This window comes from Micromys minutus (genome assembly GCF_963924665.1).
Source record: "Micromys minutus genome assembly, chromosome: 5".
NCBI classification, from domain to species: domain Eukaryota; kingdom Metazoa; phylum Chordata; class Mammalia; order Rodentia; family Muridae; genus Micromys; species Micromys minutus.
In genome coordinates, this window is record NC_137974.1 from 30,483,705 (window position 1) to 30,495,825 (window position 12,121).

The window sequence follows — 12,121 nt, forward strand, 5'->3', positions numbered from 1 at the left end:
TCACGTCTACATTTCATATTCACCATCAAATAAATGACTCCCCTGGGAAGGAACTAACCAAAGGTGGAGGAAGATTAGAAATCCCACCAATTACAACCACCCCTGCCCAAAGGAAAATGGGGGAGGTGTTCCTCATGCTCTTCCGGCAGCAAGCAGAACCATTAAAAACAAATCAAAAATGAGTTCCTAGACACAAAAGTATATGTGAACCCAAGGACTTAAAATATCCATGATGGGGCTAAGTTATTTCACTTGCAACTTTCTTCCATATTTTTTAAACATAGGCTGTAACTATGTTTTCAGTTAAATTGGATACATCTTAGCAAAGAGGTGTTGGAAACAGCCAAGAATAGGAAGAAAGGGCAGTGAGAGAGATGGAAGCAACCATCTGATGTTAGCAGAGTTCAGAGACTCAATGACCCCTCACAAGAGCTGCTGTTCACCATCTGTCTTATGTCCCACCTTCCACATAGGTGGCACAAACGGAGGATCGGTATGCGACGTCTCTTTTATGAGGATCTTGTTTTGTTTGCTTGTTTGGGTTTTTTTTTTTTTGTTTGTTTTGTTTTGTTTTGTTTTGTTTTTTGTTTTTTGTTTTTTGTTTTTTGAACACTTAGAAGAGTTTGTTATGCTCCCAAGATTACCAGGGTCTCCTCCGGGTCTTTAGCCAGGTGAACCAGTACAATCAACATGTTGGTTGTGTAATTTCCAGTCACTTGAACTTAGGTTTCACAGTATTGTTTACAATCTGTGGCTGTTTGTGACTGTACTATGTTGCTGGTGGTGGTTGACTTCCAGACTCATGAGTAAGGAGGCAGTTTGCATCTGTCTCTTTTCCTGTTCTTCTATCCCTGACCAGTGGACAGCTTTGCACCGGTGGTCTTGCTTCCTAAGGTGTGATGATAGTTTTCATCTGTGGCTTCTCTTTAGGGGCTCACAAGCAACTCTGGTCTAGTTATGTTTCCTCTTGGTCTTTGAATTCCCCACAAACTATATAATCTTTCTAAAAAAATCAGCCATATTGTTGAAGATGAAGAGAAATCCGAGGCAGTCATAAACTACATTGCCTGGAGCACAATGCTAAAGAGATTTATAGAAAGCCCTGAGAGGGTTTGTGCCCCAGACTTGGTGTTGTGCTAATCATAAAGGATAAGGGTTTACAAGGAGGGAATTGAGACCCTCAGAGCATCAAGTAACCCTGACTCATGAGCTTAAAGCAGCCAGATAAAAACAGGACTTGTGTATTTGGATTTCTTTTCTGGAAATACTAGAAAGAACTAGTTAGTAAGATTCCAATAGTGAAGGAGCCCACTGTAACAAAAGCTAAAGCAAATTTTTCTTGTCAGTAATTGGATGTCTACATTCACAGAAACTGAAAAGTCTTCACAAGAACCTTCACCATCTTCATCCCGAGTGCATAGGGCCACTGATGGTCTACACGTGTTTTAGTTGATTTTGAAAATTAAAAACTAAAAGATAATATCATTACATAAAGGAAGGTTGACCTGATGACTGTATACTATATTTTATATCTCTCTTTACCTAGGCCTGGCAGTCTTTAACATGTACATATTCACAAACCCGAGTGAAGAAGGGATTTCTTTGTTTGATTACGTAACCAAGTTTTCTTCTCTTCTTCATAATAAGAAGGAGGTAAAAATAACAACCACAAGATTTGCTTTATTTATTTAAGGGTGATGACCCAATACCCATTGTGTAGTTGGATGGGGAGTTGTTAGATGGGTCTATGGAAGAGGTCTTGGTTCTGCCCCTTGCTTATACCCACTCAGGACAGCCTGGAAACCCCTCATTGCTATTCTCAGGCTCAGCCTTTCTCAGCTCAGCACATAAACTTTTAATGAGTGACCTATTTGCAGGACTCCCGTCCAGATTAGCAAACACAGGTCAATAGGACCTCAAACGCCATTTCCCTTGTAACTTCTCTTCCCTCGTGTGTTTGAGCCAAGGCTGCAGCGAAGTCCTACGACACCAGCACAGGCTGAAAGACATGCTCTTGACATTACATGTTTGCTTTTGGATTGGTTTGGGGGCATTGTATGTTCAAAAATATTTTACCAGTGTGTGTCTGTGTGTGTCCTTTATGTTCAGTTACTGAACCTCATACAGGATTGTGATCATGGCTTAAGAAAATATGCTGCAGCCTATGTAGGGGTTTTAAAAATGTAAACCAGAGACTTCTTACTGACTTGTTGAGGCTTTGTAATCATTGAAGTGAGTAGATGGTCCTACCCTCATGCACACACAGGCATCACTAGGTAGACTCAGTGGGTGTTTAAAGAGCACATCAAAGTAGGAAAAAGATGAAGGAACTGGGAAGGGATTGGAAGGAAGGCAGTGGGCCATGGTCTGATCAAAACACACATGTATGTATAAAATTTTCAAAGAAAAAAGATTATTAAACGAGAAAGAGTAGCAAGACCCTTGGAAACAAGAAGAAAGAATTGTGGCCTATTATGCTTAATTTAAATTAATAACGCAACCAGAATACACTAATGGCTCTGAGACTTTTTTTTGTTTTAAATAATTTTACAAATAAAGGCAAACCCACTTAAACCTCCATGGTATTTCCTTTTCACTGTTTGCTGTTCCTCTGGAATTTGCATATAAGACATAAATTAGATTAGACCCTGAATGAGGACTGGAAATATGAGATCACTGTTGGTGGACTTAGTGACTAGCCAGCCATGACTACAGTCCCCAAGTGTGCGCATGTGGGGGGGAGGACAGTGCAGTAGGGATTCTTCTTTCTCTCATTGTCCTGTGAATACTTCTCAATTACCGAAGCCTCCGTCGCACAATGGAAGTCTAGTCTAGGTAATTAAAGCTGCAAGGCTCTGAAGGAGAGACATTCTTTCTAATAGGTTTTTTAAAGAATATGAATAATAATCTTCAATGAGAAACTGACATACGCCTAAGCTTAGAGAATGTCAGCGGTCTTCTTTAAAATTTCATCAAGATTTAACAGTATTTTATGAACATGAAAAGAGAAAAGAAACCAGCCATAACCCCATTATGTTGGTACAATTTTCATTCTGGGGTGTTTCTCCACTTCTTGACCACATGCACAGTTATTGTTAGTTTTCAGGCAAACTTGCATCTTTTTTAACAGTGTTTTATCCTAAATCTTATTTTTTTTAATACAATTGTCATAATCATCATTTGGAAGAGTTTTTATAATTAATTTATGGGAATTTATCACATGGAAAAAATTCAAAAGAAGGGGAAAAAGTACTCTATAAAGATGTTCATGGCAGCATTACGCGTGGAAATAAAGTAGTGAATGCAGTCATTGTCCAGCAGTGGTAAATCAGGGCCTATAAACAGGACGGAACATGACATCGGTGCTTTCAGCAGTAGCCAAAAGAGTGGAGATTTTAATCGTGGCTCTTGGTCTGCTCAAGGGGTTCTAATGGTCCAGCTGAGGTTCACAGGAGGGTGATTCATGGTCCAGCTCTGCCTCTTTTGTTCTTATGCTTCTTATAAAATCCTCACTTGGCAGAGGGAGGAGAGTAGTGAGCGCAGGATCCAGAGCACAAAATGAATGGGAACCCCCACCCCCCATGGCTCCCACCCCTCCCACGGCTCCCCCACCCCCCCACGGCTTCCCCAGAGACCTGGCTCAAAGGGCACGGGTGGCATTCTTTCCACTCTCTGCTTTGCTTTGCTTTGCTTTAGGACAGGTCTGTTGTTCTGTCTTGGGTCACCTGGTTCTGGAAAACCACACTAGGAAGAAGTAATTTGATCAGTAAAGAAGCGATTGCTGGTCTGGCAGGACTGGAATAACCCAGTAATTTGGATCAGAAGGTTCAGCTGCCCGTGTCATGGCTGTGACAGGTGTGTGTGCTGCTTTGTGCGCTCTGACGTGTTGTCCACACACACAGGAGGGTGAGGTGGCCAGGGAAAACTGCTCCTTTGACTTGCTCCTGGGCTACAGTTATTTCACCAGGAATATGTTTAGAAGCTGTTCCTTTTCTAATATTTTTGGCAGTCAAAGGAAGATGCTTCTGTTTTTACGGCCATACTTGTTTTGAAATAAAGTACCAAAATAATTCCAGATTTTTTAGTGCAGTGAGAGAACAGCCTGAAATTGTAATGTGTGTCCTTTCTTGGTCTTTCCTGTGACTTCAGACTACCTACTCTTCACTGAGGAACAGGAGGCTCCAGCAGTTCTTAGTATTTAGCCATTTAATCACAATCCAAAGCCTAGCATTACAGGATTTAACTCAACAAAAAGTGAATGTTTCCTTTCATATTCTTGAACCATAAACCATTCATATATGAAAACTTAACTATCAGCCTTTGGTGAGGAAAGTCTCCAATGTATAGCTTAATTTTATTATGATTTACTACATTAAGGAAGTACCTTAATTATTTTTCTATTCTGTGGTGATATACTATACCAATGTAATTTATAAAAGGAAGCATTTAATTTCAGGCTTATAGTTGCAGAGTCTGTGACCATCCTGATGGAAAGCACAGCAGGCAAGCAGGAGGCAGGCAGGCAGGCAACAGGCAGAAAGGCAGCAGACAGGCAGCAGACAGGCAGCAGACAGGCAGGCAACAGGCAGGCAGACATGGCAATGAAACAGTAGATGAGATCTTACATCTTGATCCACAAGCAGGAAGTAGAAAGAGACACTGGGTACTAGGATAGATATTTTAAACCTCAACACCCATCCCCAGTAACACACCTCTTCTAACAGTTCCACCAACTGTAGGCCAAGCACAAAATATATGAACCTATTTTTTATTGAAGCCATCACAGGATGAATCCCCATTCGTATAACAAAAATATTCTTATAAAGTAAATGTCAACAGTGTTGTTATAATTTTGTCATAAAAAATATTGAAACAAGAAACCAAATTATGAATTAACTGATTAACTAATTAGTCAGTTTTTAAACATTAAGACTAGTTAGTTAATTATTATTATTATTTTTAAAAAACACAGGACCTTTGCTATATAGTCCAGTATGGCTGTGAGCTCCTGGTGATTCTGTTTTAGTTTTCCAAGGGTAATTACAGACTTAAATAAGAATATTGACTCGGAAAAACTATTAGAACTGTTTTTTCCCCTCCTGTTTGCAATAAAGTATATATCTTACACTTTGGGAACCAGTTTGGTTGTTGCTTTGACCTTATTTAAGAAGTCACCAGGGAAGCCCAAGACAAACAGAAAAACAAAAAACAAAACAAAACAAAAAAAAAAAAAAAAAAAAAAAAAACCAAAAAACAAAACCAAAAACAGACACTAAAGGAAGTCTCCATATGCTACTGAAGATGGTGAAGTACAGCCTAACTGTTAGGTAAACAGACATAAAGCCTCACAGTAGGCCTGCTCGCCCAGTCAGACCCTGGCCATAAACAAAATGGTGGCGACTTCCCTTGCTCCTGGACCTGCTCACACAACCTGTCGTTGAAATGGAGGGCCTTATTTTCAGCCAGAGCAGCTTCTTGCTCTGAAAGCATCCCAGCATCCCAGCATCTCAAAGTAACCAATTGACCTCAATAATTACCTCAGACTGTTTTCTTTGTCATCTTTTTTTTTTAATCAAGTACCAAACACCTGGTTTAAATGTTATAACTTCAGTACGGGAAAGGGGCCCCACCCTAGACAAATGTGTGGCTGTATCTGTCATTCAGCACAAGAACAGCTGAAGGTCCAGTGGGTTCTACCTTGGTCCGGTTCTTGGTTTCAGTGTAAACAAGATGTTAGCGTGTGTTTCCATTGGTGCTGCTATGACAGCCAACCACTGATGAGGGAGTTCAAGGTCAGGGTATTAACATTTGATCTACTTGGTGCCTTCCTTTCCCTCAGTGCCCTCATGTGGAAAAAGGCAGAGGACAAAGAACAACCAACTTTTTTTTTTTTTTTTTTTTTTTTTTTGGCCACACTCTTTGTGATCACATTCTCCAGGAAGGGACCTTCATGGCCGAATCGCCTTCTCGAGGTCCCACCTTTTACTATTGTCACATGGACAGCATTAGAGGCTGGCATGACACATACAAACCTTAGTATTCTGTCCACGCTTCCCCAAATGAATGTCTCACACACAAAATGCATTTATTCCATCCGAATAGCCCCCAAGGTCTTAACCCAACTCATTGTAGCAGCTACTTCAAAGCTTCCACCATCTGCCCTGCGGATATCCCCTCCAGCAGTGATCCAGGATATCAGACAAGTTGCGGTTTTGAGATACAAGAACGGGACAGGTATGGGAAAGACAGGCTTCCAAGCTTGGACTTGCTAGACAGACAGTCCAGCCAATGGGTAGATTTCAGGTCCACTGAAAGATTCCATCTTTAAAGGAAGGTAGAGAGCCATTTAGGAGATGCCTATTAACCTCTGGCTTCCACACACTTGTTCACATGCATCACATGGGTTCACAAAAGCACATACATCTACACACAAAGACAGAAGGAAGATGCATAGCCACCATTAGGAAGCTCCACACAACCTTCTGAAGGCACAGGAGCCTTTTGCTACAAGGAAGACTTGTCTTTCCTACAGTGGAAAATGGGTTTTAATAACCAGCTTTATCATTTCCCTAGTACATGACCACTAATAAACCCTTAACATTGGTTTGTTTCCTTACCTTTAAATTTTGTCTCCATATAATTTTTTTTTTTCTTCTCAAATAAGGTCTCGTTTTGTAGCCCAACATGGTTTGGAATTTGCAGACTCCCTGCCTCTGTCTCTGCCTCCCTTGTTGCTATGACTGCACGTCCTGCTCAGGTTAGAAAAAAAAAAAAAGATCTAGTAAACTCAAATAATTTGTGCTTTCTGAGCGATAGCTGAATGGAAGTCTTGGTCATTAGCTCGTCTTAGTTCTAATTTCTTACATGCTAAAGAGCAACTCCGAGGCGACCTTGGGTGACTCTTTTCTTCCTAGGCATGGTGCAGCTGAGGCTCAGGAGGAAATAAAGGTCTGGGTGGGTGAGTGAAAGGGTTGGGTGCTTTTGGCTGTGGGGATGGACTTTCCAAGTAAAGTAGGGTGTTCTGTAGTTCTGTATTGTTTTAAATCTCTTCCTTACTTGCTGGCAGTGCAGCAGCTCAAGACGGAGTGCTGCAGTTAGGATTACCCAATACACGATGTTTGAAGGCTGCTAAGCAGGGTAAAGGTCTGAGGAAAAGAGGCCGTTTTCTAATCAGGTAACGTGAACAGAGCACACACTGTCAAGAGCATCTCAGCCAAAGGACCTCAGTAACCACCTTCTTCCCTGACTGGTCTTGGGGTTTGCCTCTGTGGCAAACCCAGTTGAGTGTTCTTTGGTTTCAGTTTTGTTCAAGCGCTTGCTCGCTGACATAGCAGGCTGGGCTGAGAGTCTGACTGTGAAAGGTACTTGAAAGTCAGGTTGGAACAAAGCACATGCATGCTTCTTGCAGAGGATGTGGGGCTTGTTGACTGGAAGCCTGCCTGCCAGAACAGATCCTTCTGCGCACACCAGAAACAATCTGCCATTGTCTCTGGGGATAAAACAGTGCCAATAAAACATGAACACTCCAGCCAAGAGGAGGAGTGCTGCATTAACTACTTCATCGCTGAAAGGAATTATGGGAAAGGAGAGGCCAAACAAAATTTGGTTCCTTGTTTTTCATCTTCACTTCTGACATCATACAGATGTGGTACCCAAAGCCCACCACAGGCCTACTTAACAGAGCATGAACGGACATTCCCCCCCCCCCTTGCCATTCTGGGGTGTGGCTGCTGGGGAATGACCTCTGTGACCTCTCTTATGTTGCCCTTGGCTCCAGATGCTATTACCTCAGAGAAAGCGCCAGGCCAGGACTAGGGGTAAGGCAGCAGAGCGTGCAGAGCTCTCCGGACAGCTTAAGGATAGGGAATGAAAGGCAATGCCCAGAGGAAATGGAGAAAAATCCTAAGAGAGTGGACTGACTTAGGTTATGGAAGGTTTGTCTTACTCTTACCTGGTTCTCCCTTAGTCTCTGATGAGAACCAGGAAAGGAGTATCGGTGGAATTGATGTGCTGACTAAAATTTTTCAGTTTGGTTGCATTATGACTTTCAGACTGTACTCTGACTCTCTTACCTTCACCTTCATTACTGAGTCCTTCTCGAAACTTCTTGCTTGTATCCACAACCCAGTGTTACCTAAAACTTCAAGCACTGTGCAATAGTTCAAGACTTCACAAGTGTGAGGAAAGCCTAGCTTTGTGGAAATAGTTATTAAGGTCTAAGGAAATGCACCTCTGGGCTGGGCGTGGTGCTGTGTGCCTGTAATCTCAGCAGCCTCAAAGAAAGGCCTGGAGGATGAGGGGTTCGAGTTTATCCTTGAACTTATCCAGCCTGGGCTACACAGACCCTGTTTCAATCAAACTAAACCAAAACAATAAAAAGAAGTACAGTTGTGGCCAGTTCCATAGAAAGGCCTTGGTTCCCTAGTTCCCACTTAGAATGCCAAGATGGTGGTGGTTTGGTCAGTGCATAAATGCTTTGCTTGGCTTCTCCACCTCGTTTTCTGCCCACCTTCTCAACCTCTGCACCTCGGCTTGGTTAACTTTTCTCTCTCATATCTTGACTCTCTTAAGTTTGCGATTACTTTTATGGTTCTTTTGGGCCATTGGTAGTTCCTGTGTGCTGTTGACTCTGCTTCCCGACAACTAGAAGTTTTTAAAACAGTGGTGGGATTGGCGTGTTGTAAGCACAAAATAGTGAAATCCTGCTCTTTCTTAGTACCACAGATGGAAATGTTCCACCGTCTTGCAGCGGACTGACCACACTGAATTCACGTGATGAATTTTAACCTGCAACCTGATAGCATTCAGAGGTGAGGCCTCTGGAAGGCAATTTGGTCAGGAAAGCAGAGTGCTCATAATTAATGTGATATCGTAACTAATCTGCTAATGGGATTAGCAACCATGTAAGAGAGACCCATGGGGATTCTTTGCCCTTCTCATCTGAGGGCAGAGAGAGAAGATGGGTCTCTGCACACCAGGAAACCCTCACTGTGCCAACCTGACAGTGCCTGTAAAGCTATGAGAGAAAACGTCTTTTACGTCCTCTGGTCTTAGGTATTCTGTTACCAGAGCTAGAAAAGACTGTCTCGTCTGCCTCCTTTAGAACTTTTAGTCTTAACCTTAAAGACTTTGCCTACAGTTAATGAAATAGGACTCTTCTCGGATCGGGCATTTGACTCTAACAGACAGCTCACTTTGCTTGCTTCTTTGTTGATGTTCAACATCAGGGCTTTAGAATAACGGTGGAATTAATGAACCTTTTTCCCGTACCACTGGTAAGATATTCCTCTCACTGGGACTCCAGCTGCATTATTCAGGGTGTCGGCCAGATGGAGATGTCCTGCCTGAGACAGGACAGACCATTTGCACTTCTCTTGAGGCAAGTGGGAAAGAAAGCCAAAAGCCAGATCACTTCCATTTCTTCAGCTGGAAAACGAGCCAGACAACTCTAGATGCTGTCAAAGTCCTTTCCAGACCCGACTGGCTGAGCATTTGCTGAGCAACCCATCCTTGCTTTTCAGGCCCTTCATTAGGGACTTTTCAAAGACAGTGCCACAGCTACATTGCTGTGTCCCCAACCTCCTCAAGGCCCTCTGTGATAGGGACTCTTTAGTTTGCATGCTCATTTTGGAACCTATTTGTTAATTCCCACCAAAGTAAAAACCATCACTTAAATTCTTTTAGTTGAATTAAGCAAGCTTTACTTTCTCTCAGTCAGGCCTACCTTCCTAAAGCAGGGTATGAGAAAATAGCATCAAACAAAGAAGATGAGGCTTATCTGAGCCCTCAACTTGCAAGGCTAGGAGGTTTCAAGGGTTTTGGGTTATGTAGGAACTTGGCAGAACATTTCAGAATTGTTTGGCAGAACGTCTTATCTGGGTGGAGGTTAGAGTGTATAGGGTTTGGAATGTGTCATATTGTAGAAAAATGGGTCAAGACCTGGATAAATCCACATTTTACAGAAAACAGGAATGAACATAGTTTTGATCTTGTAACAAGGTGGCTTTTAATCATAAAATGGAGTCAGGTTGGTCCATCAATTTTCCTTAGCAACATATTAGTATCTCTTAAGGCAGATATAACAAATTACCACAGACTTAGTGGGTTAAGAAGACAAGGAGAATCAGACTGGAGAGGCAAACCAGTGGTTAAGAGTACATGCTGTTCTTGCAGAGGACCTGAGTTATGGGTTCAATCCTCAGCACTCTCATGGTGGCTCACAAACATCTGTACTTTCAGTTTCAGGAGATCTGATACCTTAGTCTGACCTCCAAAAGCACCAAGCACTCAAGTGGTATATATGCAGAACACCCATACATAAAATAAATAAACCTAAAAAAAAAAAAAAAAAGAAATTCATTATCGACTAGTTCTCAAGGATAGAAAGTCTGAAATGAAAGTTGGCAAATTGGGTTTTGGCTCTGAGAAAATTGACCCTTTCTCTCTTCCATTGCTCCCCATCCTGGCCACATACCATTCCACGATCCAGCTCTGTCTTCCCCGTCATTGCTTTCCTCTGCATCTGCCCATAAGGACAGAACTCATTGAGTTAGGGCTCAATCTAAATGACTTAATCTGAAGATCTTCGCATAGTTACATCTACAAAAATTGTTATTCTCAATTAATATATTATTCTCGGGTTCTTCATGGGAGTAAGGTTTTGAAGAACTCTAATTTTTAAATAATTCTTTATTTGATATTCTATGTATTCACATTTCAAATGTTATCTTCTTCCCCCTCTCCTATTCCCCCTCCTCTTGCCTTCATGAAGGTGCTCCCTTTCCCAACCACCCTCTCCCACCTCAGCTCCTTGGTGTTCCCCTACACTGGGAAAACAAGCCTTCACTGGATCAAAGGCCTTTCCTCTCATTAATGCCAGACAATGCTATCCTTTGCTACACATGAAACTGGAGCCATGGGTCTCTCCATGTGTGCTCAATGGTTGGTGTTTTAGTCCCTGGGAGCTCTGGATGGGAGGGTGCGTGGTGTTGGTTGGTTGATAATTTTGTTCTTCCCATGGGGTTGCAGGTCCTTTCAGCTCCTTCAGTCCTTTCTCTAGCCACTCCATTGGGGTCCCTGTGCTCAGTCCGATGGTTAACTGCAAGCATCCTCATCTGTACCAGTAAAGCTCTGGAAGAGCCTCTGAGAAGTCATCCATATTAGGCTCCTGCCAGTAAACACTTCTTGGCATCAGCAATGGTGATTGGTTTGGTGGCTGCATATGGGATGGATCCCTAGGTGGGGCAGTCTCTGGATGATCTTTTCTTCAGTCTCTGCTCCACTATTTGTCCCTGACTTTCCTCTGGTGAGTATTTTGTTCTCCCTTCTAAGAAGGACTGAAGGATCCACATTTTGTTCTTCCTTCTTTTTAATCTTCATAAAGTCTGTGAATTGTGTCTTGGGTATTCTGAGCTTTGGGCTAGTATCCACTTATCAGTGAGCGCATACCATGTGTGTGAAGAACTCTATTTAATAGCCATCTACAATATCACCATCTCTTCTTCCTTTCTCCTTCTCCTCTTTTCCCCACCCCCCCAGTACTGAGTGAATCTAGAGCCTTTTACATGGTAGGCAAGCATTCCAACATTGAACTATATACCCCCAGCACTCAGTCTTAAAATTGTATGTAGGCAGGAGTTTTGTCCATTAGACTCTTCAGTGCTTCAAGTGCTACAAAGGCACTGGGTATTTATCGAATGAATGAGTGAATGAGGTTGAAACGGGGCCCAAGCAATTCAGAAAATGATGTAGCCGCTACTCACATGCCAGTCTTTGTAACTACTTTTTATGATTCTCAGTGTATTTATATAAAGTTCTATACCTTAGTAGACCGACAGAAACGTAACCCATTACCGTGCTGACACCGACACTACTAAAATACTAATCTTTGTATTATTTTCCTACTTTGATTTTTCTCTGCTCTTGGGTCTCTTCCTTTTTGGTCACTATCACTAGTCCATTTTTTTTCTTTCTTTCAATTTCCATTTCTCTTTTCCCCCCTTTTTTTGTCCTATGCCTTTTCAGTTCTTCACCACAGTCCTGTTTTAAAATAAGAGTCTAGAATGTTTTATAGACACACATGTATATCTGAATAATTAGTAGCCTGCATTTTTTTTATACC